This window comes from Condylura cristata, unplaced genomic scaffold, assembly GCF_000260355.1.
Source record: "Condylura cristata isolate star-nosed mole 26May11 unplaced genomic scaffold, ConCri1.0 scaffold00014, whole genome shotgun sequence".
Classification (NCBI taxonomy): Eukaryota; Metazoa; Chordata; class Mammalia; order Eulipotyphla; family Talpidae; genus Condylura; species Condylura cristata.
The window spans coordinates 52330826-52341916 of record NW_004567115.1 but is presented as its reverse complement, the minus strand read 5'-3'; the positions used below and the strand labels follow the sequence as shown (position 1 = coordinate 52341916).

Sequence of the window (11091 nt, the reverse complement as noted above, 5' to 3'; positions counted from 1 at the left end):
GGAGAAAAACCCGCATTTCCCCAGGATGCTGCCTCTGTCCCATCAACAAAGACAAATGTCACCTTGGGCACAGGTCTGGCTCGGGAAGCGCGACACAACCCAGTTGATTGAACGTGACCCACGAGCGGTGTGGAGGTCGATGGTGGCAAAAGCCGTTTTCTCAAACCCGCCCCTTTGGGGTTGCTGCAACGGGTAAGTGGATTTCTCCCCACGGCTGAAGCCCCTGGCACACCGCCGAGGGAGAGCGGCCTGGCTCTGGCAGGGCTGCTCCGCGGGGTTGCTGCGCTCAGCATTTCTGGGCCGACAGCAGCCGCGGGGGAAGGCGGACGCCGCACGGCACTTGCCGGGCGCAGTCAGGCGGCTCCATCCACCGCTGGGCAGCAGAGGGACAGAGCCGCACGCACAGAGGGCGACGTGCTCTCCAGAAGCCGCCAGGACGGCAGAGGTGGTGAGTGAACCGGCTGCGGGCTGGGGCTCCAGTTTCTGTGCTGTGTGCAGCCTCTGGTCTCCCGCGCGTGTGTGGGAGGCTGACACACCTATGGGCAGTCACATTTTCGAGAGCTGCTGCTTGAAAAGCTGTGCGTGGAATAAACAAACAGGCATAGTCCTGCCGAGCGGGGGGTCAGAGAAGTCATGCTTTCTGAGCGCCGGGCTGCACACACAGGACCCCGAGGTGAGGCTGTCGGCCTGAGACAGCAGCGTGACGAGTCGCGGGTCTAGAACCCAAGCAGGAGCCCCGGGGACTGTGTCTGGGAAGGATGACAGTTTCTCTGCCAAGTGCCCGGAGTCCCTGCGAGGGAGACTGAACCCTCAGCCACAGCACGAATGTCGTGGAGACCCTTCGCGATGCTTCCAGCAAACGTGGGGAGCCATTTTAGACTAACTGCAAGCTGGGGTGCAGCAGCACCGTGGGCTCTAAGTGGCCCATTTCTAAGGGCGCCCCTCTCCCCCGGGGCCTGTGGGTCACCCTGCAAACGCTGAGAGCAGCGTCAGCCCTCCGCGCAGCGGGCCAAGCGGGCCCTGCCGGGGCTGGCGAGGATGTGCATTGTCAGCAGTAGCTCGTTTGCTTGGAACAGACATTTGCTGGGCGCCACCCACGTGCCAGCCCCCGCCCCACAGCCCTCTGGGGTAATTCTCAGCCCAGCTTCTGAGGTGGTATCATCACCCAAAGCTGAGATGCGCAGCTGAGCCTGGCTGAGGGTAAGGGGGGTGGGCTGGTTTGAGTCTTTTAGAAACTCCCCATTCTCCAAGAATCATGGTTCTGAAAAAGGGGCTCTCGTCTATGACCCTCCTTATCCGAACCCGCACTGCCCCTGACTCAGGGGCAGTCTCTCTCCTTCTCAGACACCGCCATCGCAACGTTCTAGAGCCAGTGTGCAGGCCGGAAAACGGCCTGGAGCGGCTGCGGGCGCTGCCGGAGTCAGGCATCGCGGGAGCCTGCTGTTCCCCTCCGGGCTCTGGGCTCCGGCCGGTCAGACGGCGCGGTCAGGGCCGGGCTGCCCACCCAGCTCTACGCCTCTGGTGCAGTCACGGACCGTCGCTCCGCTTTCTGAGGCTCAGGCTTCTCCTCCATACGCCACAGCCAAGCTGCCCACACCTCTCGAGCCTGGGGAGGTACTGGCCAGAGGCTCAGTTCCAGCGCGCCCCACCGAGGCGCTGGCCGCTGAGGCCAGCCTCTGCGCGGACTGGCCGGGGTCTCCTCCAGCCTGCACCACGTGCGTGTCCTCCCCGTGCTAAGCAGTTCTCAGCCTCGTGTCCTGGGATGCAGACAGTAACCCCATTCCGGAGGTGACAGGAGTCGCCCTGATTTATGGATGAAGAGCCAGGCAACCTGACCAAAAGTTCTGGGAGCGGGTAGTGGATGGGGTGGGGGTGCGGGGGGCGGCAGGCACAGCATTCAAATGCACTCACATCACCCACGTGAGCAACTTGAAGCGGCTACCATGGCACGTGTTATGGGATTCTGTTGGCTACCATCATTAATGGGACATTTAAGGCTGAGTAGCGCCCAACTCCATAACCTTCTACCCCGACCTCTCTCATCCGTGTCCATCACAGCCTGGACTCCAAAGAAATGCGCCCCCTCGCCAGCGGAGGGCTCAAGAATCTGTTGGTCGGTTCACTGGTTGGCATCATTCCTTGAGAAACACACCACCGTGCCCGGGCCTCTCTGTGTTGGAGGCGCCCGGCGGCCTCTTCTGGGCTGTGCTCAGGTTCCCGAGTCCCTGAGGGCCAGGAGTCACTCCACCTTCCCTCCCGTCCTCTCCCAGGCTGCCACCACAGCCGCCTCCCCACCCCATCCCAGCTCAGACGCACACACACACCCATCAGCTCCCGCAAGGCGAAAGGGCCGGGCGCTGCGGCGGGAACAGAGCCCGGGCGTTTCTGCCTCAGAAAGTGCAGTGCGGCCGGAGCGGTGAACACACAAACGCTCAGAAGAAAATCACTCGTAGAAGAGCTGAGCATCCATACCGGGGCTCAGGTCCGGCCAGCACCCACCGCGGCACGCGAGGGCTGGGCCGAGTCAGTGAGAGGCGGGTGGTCCTGCAGAGGACGGAGCCCGGGCGGCCAGAGGGACAGTGTCCGCAGGGACGGTGCGAGAGCCGCACGCCCCGTCCACGACTGTCCAAGACTCCCCCTTCCCTCACTTTCATTATTTCTTCCCTTGCCCTGTCCTTAAGCTTACTCTTACTTTTGCTGCTTCTCCCATGGGAGACTGAAGGCATGACCTTTGACCCTTTCTCTGTTCACGCAGCCCTGGAAGGCTACAAGCACTCGTGTAGGTATCACCGTGGCTCACGACACCAAGGGTGAATGTGTAGTATTTAATGAATGAACGAATAGTTTACAACATGACTTCTTAGAAGTCATTATTATAAACTAGGAATTCAGCAATGACTTACCCCAAAAAGATGGACTGGGAAGAAGCCAGTGGGTTTACTGATTCATTCTTTCATTCATTCATTCATTTTCGCTAACAATTTCTCACTAAGCGATGCTGCAGCTAGCTAGCCTGATCCGGGCGGCCTCGTCCCAGAGAGTTGGGGAGACGTCCTCTGTGGGCTAGCAGTGACCAAGTCACTGACACACCCTACGCATGCTCAAAAAGAACCTGATTTTCCTGACATTTGAGGTTTCCAGGCTTGACTCTTAGAGCAAAGTTGAATAATTTGTGTTCAAATTGTCTAAATCCTTTCCAACAATTTTTATCAATGACCCAGAGCTGTACATTAAAATCTCTTTATCTTTTCCAATTTGTCATTTCTCTCTACAATTACTTCATTTTTTGCTTTTATATTTTGAGCCTGTGTTTCTAGGCACGTACAAGTTTAGAACTGCTCTTCCCTTGACTGTTCCTTCTAAATTATTCTTTATGTGGGCATCATCTTCACCCCAGGCTTTGGTCTCCAAGTCTGTCTTCTCTGACCAGTTTTCTCTGGGTTAGTACTTTCCTGTAACGACCTTTCCCAACTTTTTCCTTTCAGCTTTTTGTCCCACATTTTTGACACACCTTTGATAAATAGCAGTCTTTATTTCTGCTCAGCTATGTTTATTCCCTTCGAGCTCTACTATGCAATTAAAAGAATAAGCATTTTAAGTATTGATTTCCAGGAGGTTCTCAGATTTCATATCACCAGAAACAAGAGGTCTAGGTCCCTGTTATTCAAGAAGACTTCGAAGGATGCTTTTTACGAGGTCTCCCTTAGGAGAATAAAAACCAGCCCTTCCTCTCGCTCCATCTGTGCTGTGTCATTGCATCAAATGAGTTCTAAATTTCATCTTGTCTTTCCCAGACATCCCCAAAGAACTTCCCATCCTAAAGTCTTAGGTGTCTCCCTTATGCCTGCTGACAGATTGTTCCAGAAGAGAAACAAAGTAGCTACTGCAGGTGTTGCCTCCTGGAAAAATAGACTAGGAGGTGAAGACTCCATCTCCAAAGAGCTGATGAGGCCCTTGGGTCAACTGGTCTCTTCTGCTAAGCCAGCCCATGATACTGGGCACTCCCCAGCCCATGACACTGCCCACCCCCCCAGCAGGAGGGGCACAGCCTGTCCCACTCACAGTCTTCCTTGGCTAAGGGCAACATGGTTGCCTTTGCCAGAGAGTTGGTATCTTTAGAGGCAAAAATGTCTTGCACTCGTGTTGCTGGTGTTTACCATGACAAAGCACGAATTGTTTCTGGGCCTCGTGCCAATTACCCTGACAGCCATGTAAGGTCAGTGTATTCACTATCCACTCCAAAAGGAGGCCCCAAGTTTTGGGGGTTCTGTCCAGGCTGTGCTCAGGCCCAGACACATGACAGTCACTACTGGCTCCCCAGCGGAACAGCGTACTCCTTCTCAGCTGGGGCCTCTTCCGGATCCCCTCTCGCTGCGTCCCTCCCACCTTGCACGTCCTGATGCCCGCAGCAGCAGGCAAGCAGCTCTGCCCCCGGGGGTCTCTCAAGTCTCCCCGTCCCTGACGCTCCCCTTACACTGGGGCCAAGACCTCGGGCTGCGGGGAGGCATGGCTCCCACCTGCTGGCGCGCCATGTCTGTGGGTGCCCTGGGCCCGTGGGAATCCGCAGCACCCCCAGCTGACAGCCACATTTCTCACTCTTAGGTGATCGGCAATGCCGATCCCCCCAGCTATGTCACCGGGCGGTCTGTACCCCAAGGCTCCTTAGGCCCAGGCCGTTCAGCCCTGACCTTCATTTGCTGGCTCTTGCTGGCTTCCCTGCCCACCTTTTTCCAAGGAGAGGGAGGGGAAGGCCGGAAGAGGGGGCATCCCTGGCTGTGCTCTGAGCAAGGGGGTGGGAAGGCAGCAGAAAGAGCTGCCCTGACTGTGTGTTCTTGCAGCAAACAGTAGCTGTGAGGTAGCGAGATCACCGCTCCCGTCTCCTGTGGAAGCCCCCCGGGGGCAGGGGGGCGTGGGGTGGCGAGCCTGATGCCAGCTATTGCTCCAAGCCACACCTGTCCTCCTGTGCGGCCCATCCTCCACCCCAAAGGGGACGCAGCCAGGCCAGCAAAACCTCAGCAGAGCCAGGACTCTCCTCATTCTCCCCACACCACCAGCCTGCCGAGGGGCTCCCAAAATGCTGCTCATGGGCCCTGGGTCCTTTCTCTGTCCCCTAGCAGGAACAAACAGGAGCTTGCCCTGCCCACACCAGGCGGGAGGCCTCCATGGCGTAGCAGGGACAGAGCAGAGACAGCCCCAGGTTGCAGGGACCCCCCACTTCCCAGTAAGACGGGGACCAGGCTCCAGGGAGCAGAGCACGAGCCGGGGTCACTGTTCATAGCAAACCAGAACCCGGGCCCAGCGCCCGGCCCCACCCCAGGCCAGGCAGCATCTTGCCCGCCCTGCTGGTTCCTTTACCAGACAAGGAGGGAACTCACCGGAATAGCTTAGACGCTCACTCGGACTAGAAGGAATAAAACGCCTCCTTTTCCAGTCCGAGGGCAGCTCAACCGTTTCAAAATATGTTCTAAGCACAGAAACAGAAACAAGCCTCATCATCCCGTGGCCTCCCCCTCCTGTCGCCTCCCCCTCCTATGAACTGCTTCAACCCAATTTTCTTTTTGTTGCTGTTCAGCTGGAGGTAGCTGATCAGGTTCCAAAACAGGCACACCCCACCCAGCAGGTGGTCCCGCTGCCAGCGAAGGCCCCCAGCCCCCACCCCCCCCACCTTGGGGGAGCCTGGAAGCAGAAGATGGCCCAGAACAAAATGGAAATGTGTTCACCTTGATTTACGGCCTCCACGCCGAGAGTCCCTGGGCACCCGCCTCCTGGGCCGAGTCCCTCTCCAGTCCACGCCTGCCCCCCAGCCCACCCCAGGTGACGAAGTGCTGTGACTGGCAAGACGCTGTTTAAATGCGGAATGTTATTATCACTATAGATCATCCTATCGGCTTTCTGGGTCGTGCGGATGTCAGAATGATGCAAGGCAACACTTTTATTATTTAGGCTACAGTAGACTAAGTTTATGTTGATTACTCTAAGCATCGTCTGTGAAAGACAACTAGCACGGAACTGGGGATAATGCCCCCCTCGCAATCATATTTGCATAGTGTACAGCAGAGTTTAGCAGGAAGAATTATCCTAAGTGGTGTTTCTCATCCGCCCTGTCAGTCTCACGTCGGGCCTCCCCGCCCCAACGGGAGGCAGGACAAGCCCAGGTCTGCTCTTCGTCAGTATCAGCTTTAGGGATACACCTTTAGCATGGCGCCTTCGAAAAGCCTGCAGCGGGAACTCTCAGGCGGGAGAACAGCGCCTTTGGGCCCAGCAGGAAGCGGATTCCGACTGGGCTTCTGCGCCCTAGCTCATCTGTCTGTTCTGAGGAATGGAGCCGGCTCGGCCTGGAGGGTGCACAGGCCTCGCCAAGCCGCTGCGGCCCCCGGGCCTGGTCCGTGTCGCCTGGCTCACAGGCCCTTGCTTTGCAAGCAGATTCTGGAAGCCTGTTTACCGCGTCTGGAAATGAAAGCCATTTCCTCCACTGTCCTTGGGGCTGCCAGGCCTGGGCTCCCAGCAGAGTTATACATGCAGATGATCTGTTTGATGCTTTCAGCGCTGAAGGGACACTGATTTTATTTTACGAACAATAGTTGGATGTCCCCTGAGTGTGGGCTACTGGGAAATAAATATTCTAGATTCATCTATTCATTCGCTCATTGCAAACAAGTCTCCTCCAAACGAGCCCTCCATTTTCCTTTCCTCTCACTTGGTTTCGTTTTCTTTTGTTTTCCATCCTCCAGGCCCAGGACTGTCGCTTTGCCCAACTGGATGCTATTTTTCATTTCCATCTTGTCAACACCTAATGTCCAAATTTATTTAAATCCTCCTCAGACACAGTCCTACAAGATATGAATCACATTGGGGGTTTTTTTCCTCTGAATTGTCAGCTGTCTCATTTATGATTGACAACATTTCCATTTCAGTCATTTTGACTAATTCTGCTGCAAATCTGTGTATTTAACGAACACACCAATCGGCACCTCATTATTAGCAGGCCATTTTTTCCCAGTGTAAGGTGCTGATTTCATCATTGATAATGCACGGTAGCTGCCTCTAAAGGAAACTCGCAGCAAGCCTCGTCCAGTTTACAATAGAACAGTATCTTGCAAACAACAGTGAGCTGGGTCTTCTCTCCGCCTGGGCCACCCTCCTCACGTGTGAATGCTGCATGCTCCTGCCAGGCTCTTAACACAAACAAGGCTTTCTCTTTGTACAGGTATGCTGGGCTGCATAAAGCTGAAAAGAAAACCAAGTTTGACTCTACCCCAAACACCCAGTTCTGCAATGCAAATACAGTGTCACCGGTGTTCAAAATTGCCTGCAGCTCTGGCAGGTTACAGATCTTCTCCCTGGGCAGATAATTCATTAGGATACATCTCTAGCCTAGGTAGCAACTGGACAAAAATGTTCACTTGTATACTACCCGATGATGCGGGTAGCAGGGTTTCTTTCTGAACGAGGAGGCCAGGCCGTTGATGCCACCCATCATAAGCATTGCAAATGAACGATTAGTCTTCATCCCGGATCTAGGTCAGGATGGAGCTGGAGGGGAGGGCTGTAAGGCTGAGACCGGGCTGTCAGAGCCGCTTAGCAGAAGGCAGACATTGTGCTGAGGCTGCCGAGGGGGCCCGAGAAATGCTTTTACCTGAGAGGGGCCATTTCCCTACCCAGAGGGTAATCAAGAAAAAACGCTGGGCTTTCAGATGACAGCCCTTCACACAACACACAACACACACACTCTACTTTTCCCTAAGCTTTCTGCGTTCAACTTCAGGCCCTGAATAGTGTCAGCCAGATAGACAGATTTTAAAGAGACAGCTCTTCCTGACTCAGGAACATGTGGAATTTTGGAAACAATAAAGCCATACAGGATTTGTGTGGAAAGAGACGTGAAATCAGCCCCAGCACCTCCTGCTAAACAAAGAAGCTCCTGACCGAGGAGATGCACTTTCTTGCCCTCTAAGGAGATGCACTTTCTTGCCCTCTAAGGAGATGCACTTTCTTGCCCTCTAAGCCGCCTCCTCGGGCAGCCTCTCGCAGGCCATAGTCACAGCTCACTTTGCTGTGGCCCTCCAGGCCTGCAGCGTGGACATCACCAGCACTGTGGAGCCACTCCGGGGTGCCGGAGCTCTGGCGAGGGTCTTGGCCTGTTCCCCTGACCTGTTTCCCTGCATACACTCTGAAGTGTGGCTCTGAAATAGAAAGCCTGAATTTCAAAATTCAACCCAAACTCTAAAAAAATTGTTCACGAGCGTCAGCTACTTCCTTTATTGCCCAAAATCCTATGAAAACTTCAAGTTACTACAGAGTCTCAGAAAACCTGGCTCTTGACTTTGCCCGGAATTTGTCAGTCCCCTCAGCTCGGGCGGTCATTTCTCCCTCTCTGGGCCTGGCCTTCCTCTTCTAGCCAAATCATCTGCGTGCGGGCATCAGCGATGCCATCCAGCCCGACTTCCAGAACGGTTTTGTTTATTTTAAGTCCCAGTTACTGCAGCGCTATCTCAGCTGCTCCAAAATGTGCGCTCGCAGTGGAAGTTCACAGGGTAAACGCCAGTCTGTGGGAAGCTCTGAGGTCGTTCCCCAGCGAGTGATTCAAAGAGCGTTGACTGATGGGCTGAGATGACGAATGTAACCCTGTAACCAGTATTTTCCCCCACATCACTCTCCAGATTGATTTGCGAAGGCGGTGCTGTTTTTTTCTCTCCCTTTTTTAAAAATACCTTGTTTAGAAGGCCCGGAGGTGGAGAGGCAGCTTGTCCCATCAGGTACGTGAGGAACAAGTCTGGTTCTCACCGAGCCTCAGCACCGGCTTGGGGCCAGAGTCGGCCGTCAGTTTCCGCAGCCAACCTCAGCGGAAGGTTATAGAATATTCTATTTCGGGACACCTTTAAAAACAAGGAGCCCGTGTTGAAGCACTGCAGTGTTGTTTTGATTTCTGCCACAGAGTGAGTCACGCCTGCTGCACGCGTTTGAACACTAGCAGAGAATGCAACGCGTTAGCGGCTCCGCCATCATATTAAACATTCAGTCCGGCTGTGTTGCTAACGGGCTTTCCTTTCTCAGGCACACTTCAGCTCCCCAGCATGGAAACTGCGCACTGATGGCTGCTCTTTAGAGTTACCGCGGAGGCATCGCGAGGTGGGAGCCCTGCGAGGGGCAGGCAGGCACCAGAGTCCGAAACATGGTATGTTTGGCAAATGACCCATTTGCCTCCGACCTCTGTGTGCTCAGCTCGCCTGACGTCACGCTCAGGCGAAGCCGGCAGAGTTCATTTCTTGGGTCAGGGGTCTCCTTGCCTGCCTCCGTGGGGCCAGCGGGAGGCTCCCGGTTACAAGGAATTCGAAAGCGCACGGCTTTTGATTTGCGTTGCTGGCTTCGTTTTAACCTCCAGGACGAGGAGATTTAACTCAGTCCTCACCCCAGGCGAAGCTGGTGCTTAGGTCATGTCTGAGCTCTCTGGGGAACCCCGCGTTGTGCCCTCGGAGACGCAATGGTGTCTTTTCACGGGGAGCAGCACAGCTGTGCGGCCATATGGGCCCCAAACAGCCCGGTCAATCGGATTTGGGAGGTTTTACGGTGTAATTTCCTAACGTGTTAGTATTTGGGGTGAGTTTGATCGTGAGTGTAGACAGTACTTAACCCCAAGGGCTTCGGGTTTTAAGAAGCCCTCACAAATGCCCCGGCCTCCACTCAGCTGGTTAAAAGCAGATAGGAAATCTGTGCGTGGGGGAGGGAAGGACTCCTGACCCCCTCTTCGGAGAAAGCCCCAGGGGTCTGCTCTAACTATTAATTCGGCATCAGCTGCTTCTCTCTCTCCCTCTCTCTTTTCTTTCTCAACCCCGGCTCATCATTTAAGGCGTTCCCACTCCGGCCTGCCGAGCGGGTTACAAAACCAGCGCTCTGCTCCCCTCCCCCTTGCCGCAAGATGAGAGAGCAAATTCCCTGCACTGCAGCAGCGCCGAGCTGGACGCACCGAGCCGTCCTCGGGCTGAACAAAACCCGGCCTGAGAAACCCAGGGCAGGGCAGGCCAGGGCAGCGGCGGAGTGTCCCTGGCCTCGGGTCACGGCGACCCGGCCCTCGGCGGGGGGGACCCTGCCCTCCACGGAGCAGGGGCTCGCGAGCTAGCTGCTCTCAGCGAGTGGAAAACAAACAGCCAAAGCCCTATCCAAAAGGTGCGGGTCGCGGGCAAGCCACCGGCCACTGTTTTTCCACCGGAAAAGTATTTTAATTTGCGGGGGATGAGACCAGAATAGGGCGTTTCCCCCCAATGGCACCCCAGATGCCCGATGCTCTTTGCAACGCGTCTCCAGAAATTAAGTCTGTTGCAGGGATGTTTTACATTCCTTCCCGTCCTTTCCCAGTCTCTGTCGGTCTGTCTGTCTCTCAGTTTACACCAAAACTTTCCTCTCCTTGGAATTCACCCGCACTGCTTCTTTTTAAGCTTCTCGGGGTGCATTGCTGGGGGTGACAATGCCAGTGCTGAAAGGCTGAGTTGCTGCCCTTCATGGGGGTGGGGGGCGGGCGGCAACGCGCAGTCACCGACAGGCCGGCAATGGCCGCGACCGAGCGGGCACTCGGGGTCACCGTCCCTCCGACCTCTCCGCTCGCGAGCGCGCTTCTGGCCGCCCGACGCGACTTGCGGAGCTGTCCAGGCCGGCGCTTCCTGCCCCTCTCTCGTGGCCCCGAACCCAGCGCTGCCCAGGAACATTTAATTTGGTGTTTGAGTCATCGCAGGACAAACGCCGGCGGAAGGGCAGCAGATGGGCCCTGCGCGCCGGCCGCCGCGGCTGGGGCTACTCCCGGCTGCTGAAGCCGCTCTTCAGAGCGGCCCGAGACGTGTGGTTGCGGGCGCTGGGTTTTGTTGGGGGTGGGCAGACGCGGTGTGGCAGGGTTTTGTCCTCGTGGGCAGACTCCTTCCATCCTAAAGGCCAGGCTGACCCCCTGCGCCCGGAAAAACACCCAACATGCTCGCAAACACACAACAAAGGCGCCTCCCCGAAGTGAGTGTGAATGGCCGCGGGACGGGTGGCGACCGGCCGTGCAGACGCGCTCTCGAGCCTCCCTAATCTCGGTCCATCTGGCCCCGGCGGGCGCGCGAG

General features: G+C 56.0%; 1 long non-coding RNA gene across 1 annotated transcript; it reads left to right on the top strand.

Moving 5' to 3' along the window:
- The first annotated feature begins 362 nt into the window (after positions 1-362).
- LOC105853605 lies at positions 363-9952 on the top strand. Its single transcript, XR_001145429.1, has 3 exons — positions 363-448; positions 9055-9175; positions 9848-9952. It is a non-coding gene; the product is annotated as an uncharacterized LOC105853605 (long non-coding RNA).
- The last annotated feature ends 1139 nt before the right edge of the window (positions 9953-11091 follow it).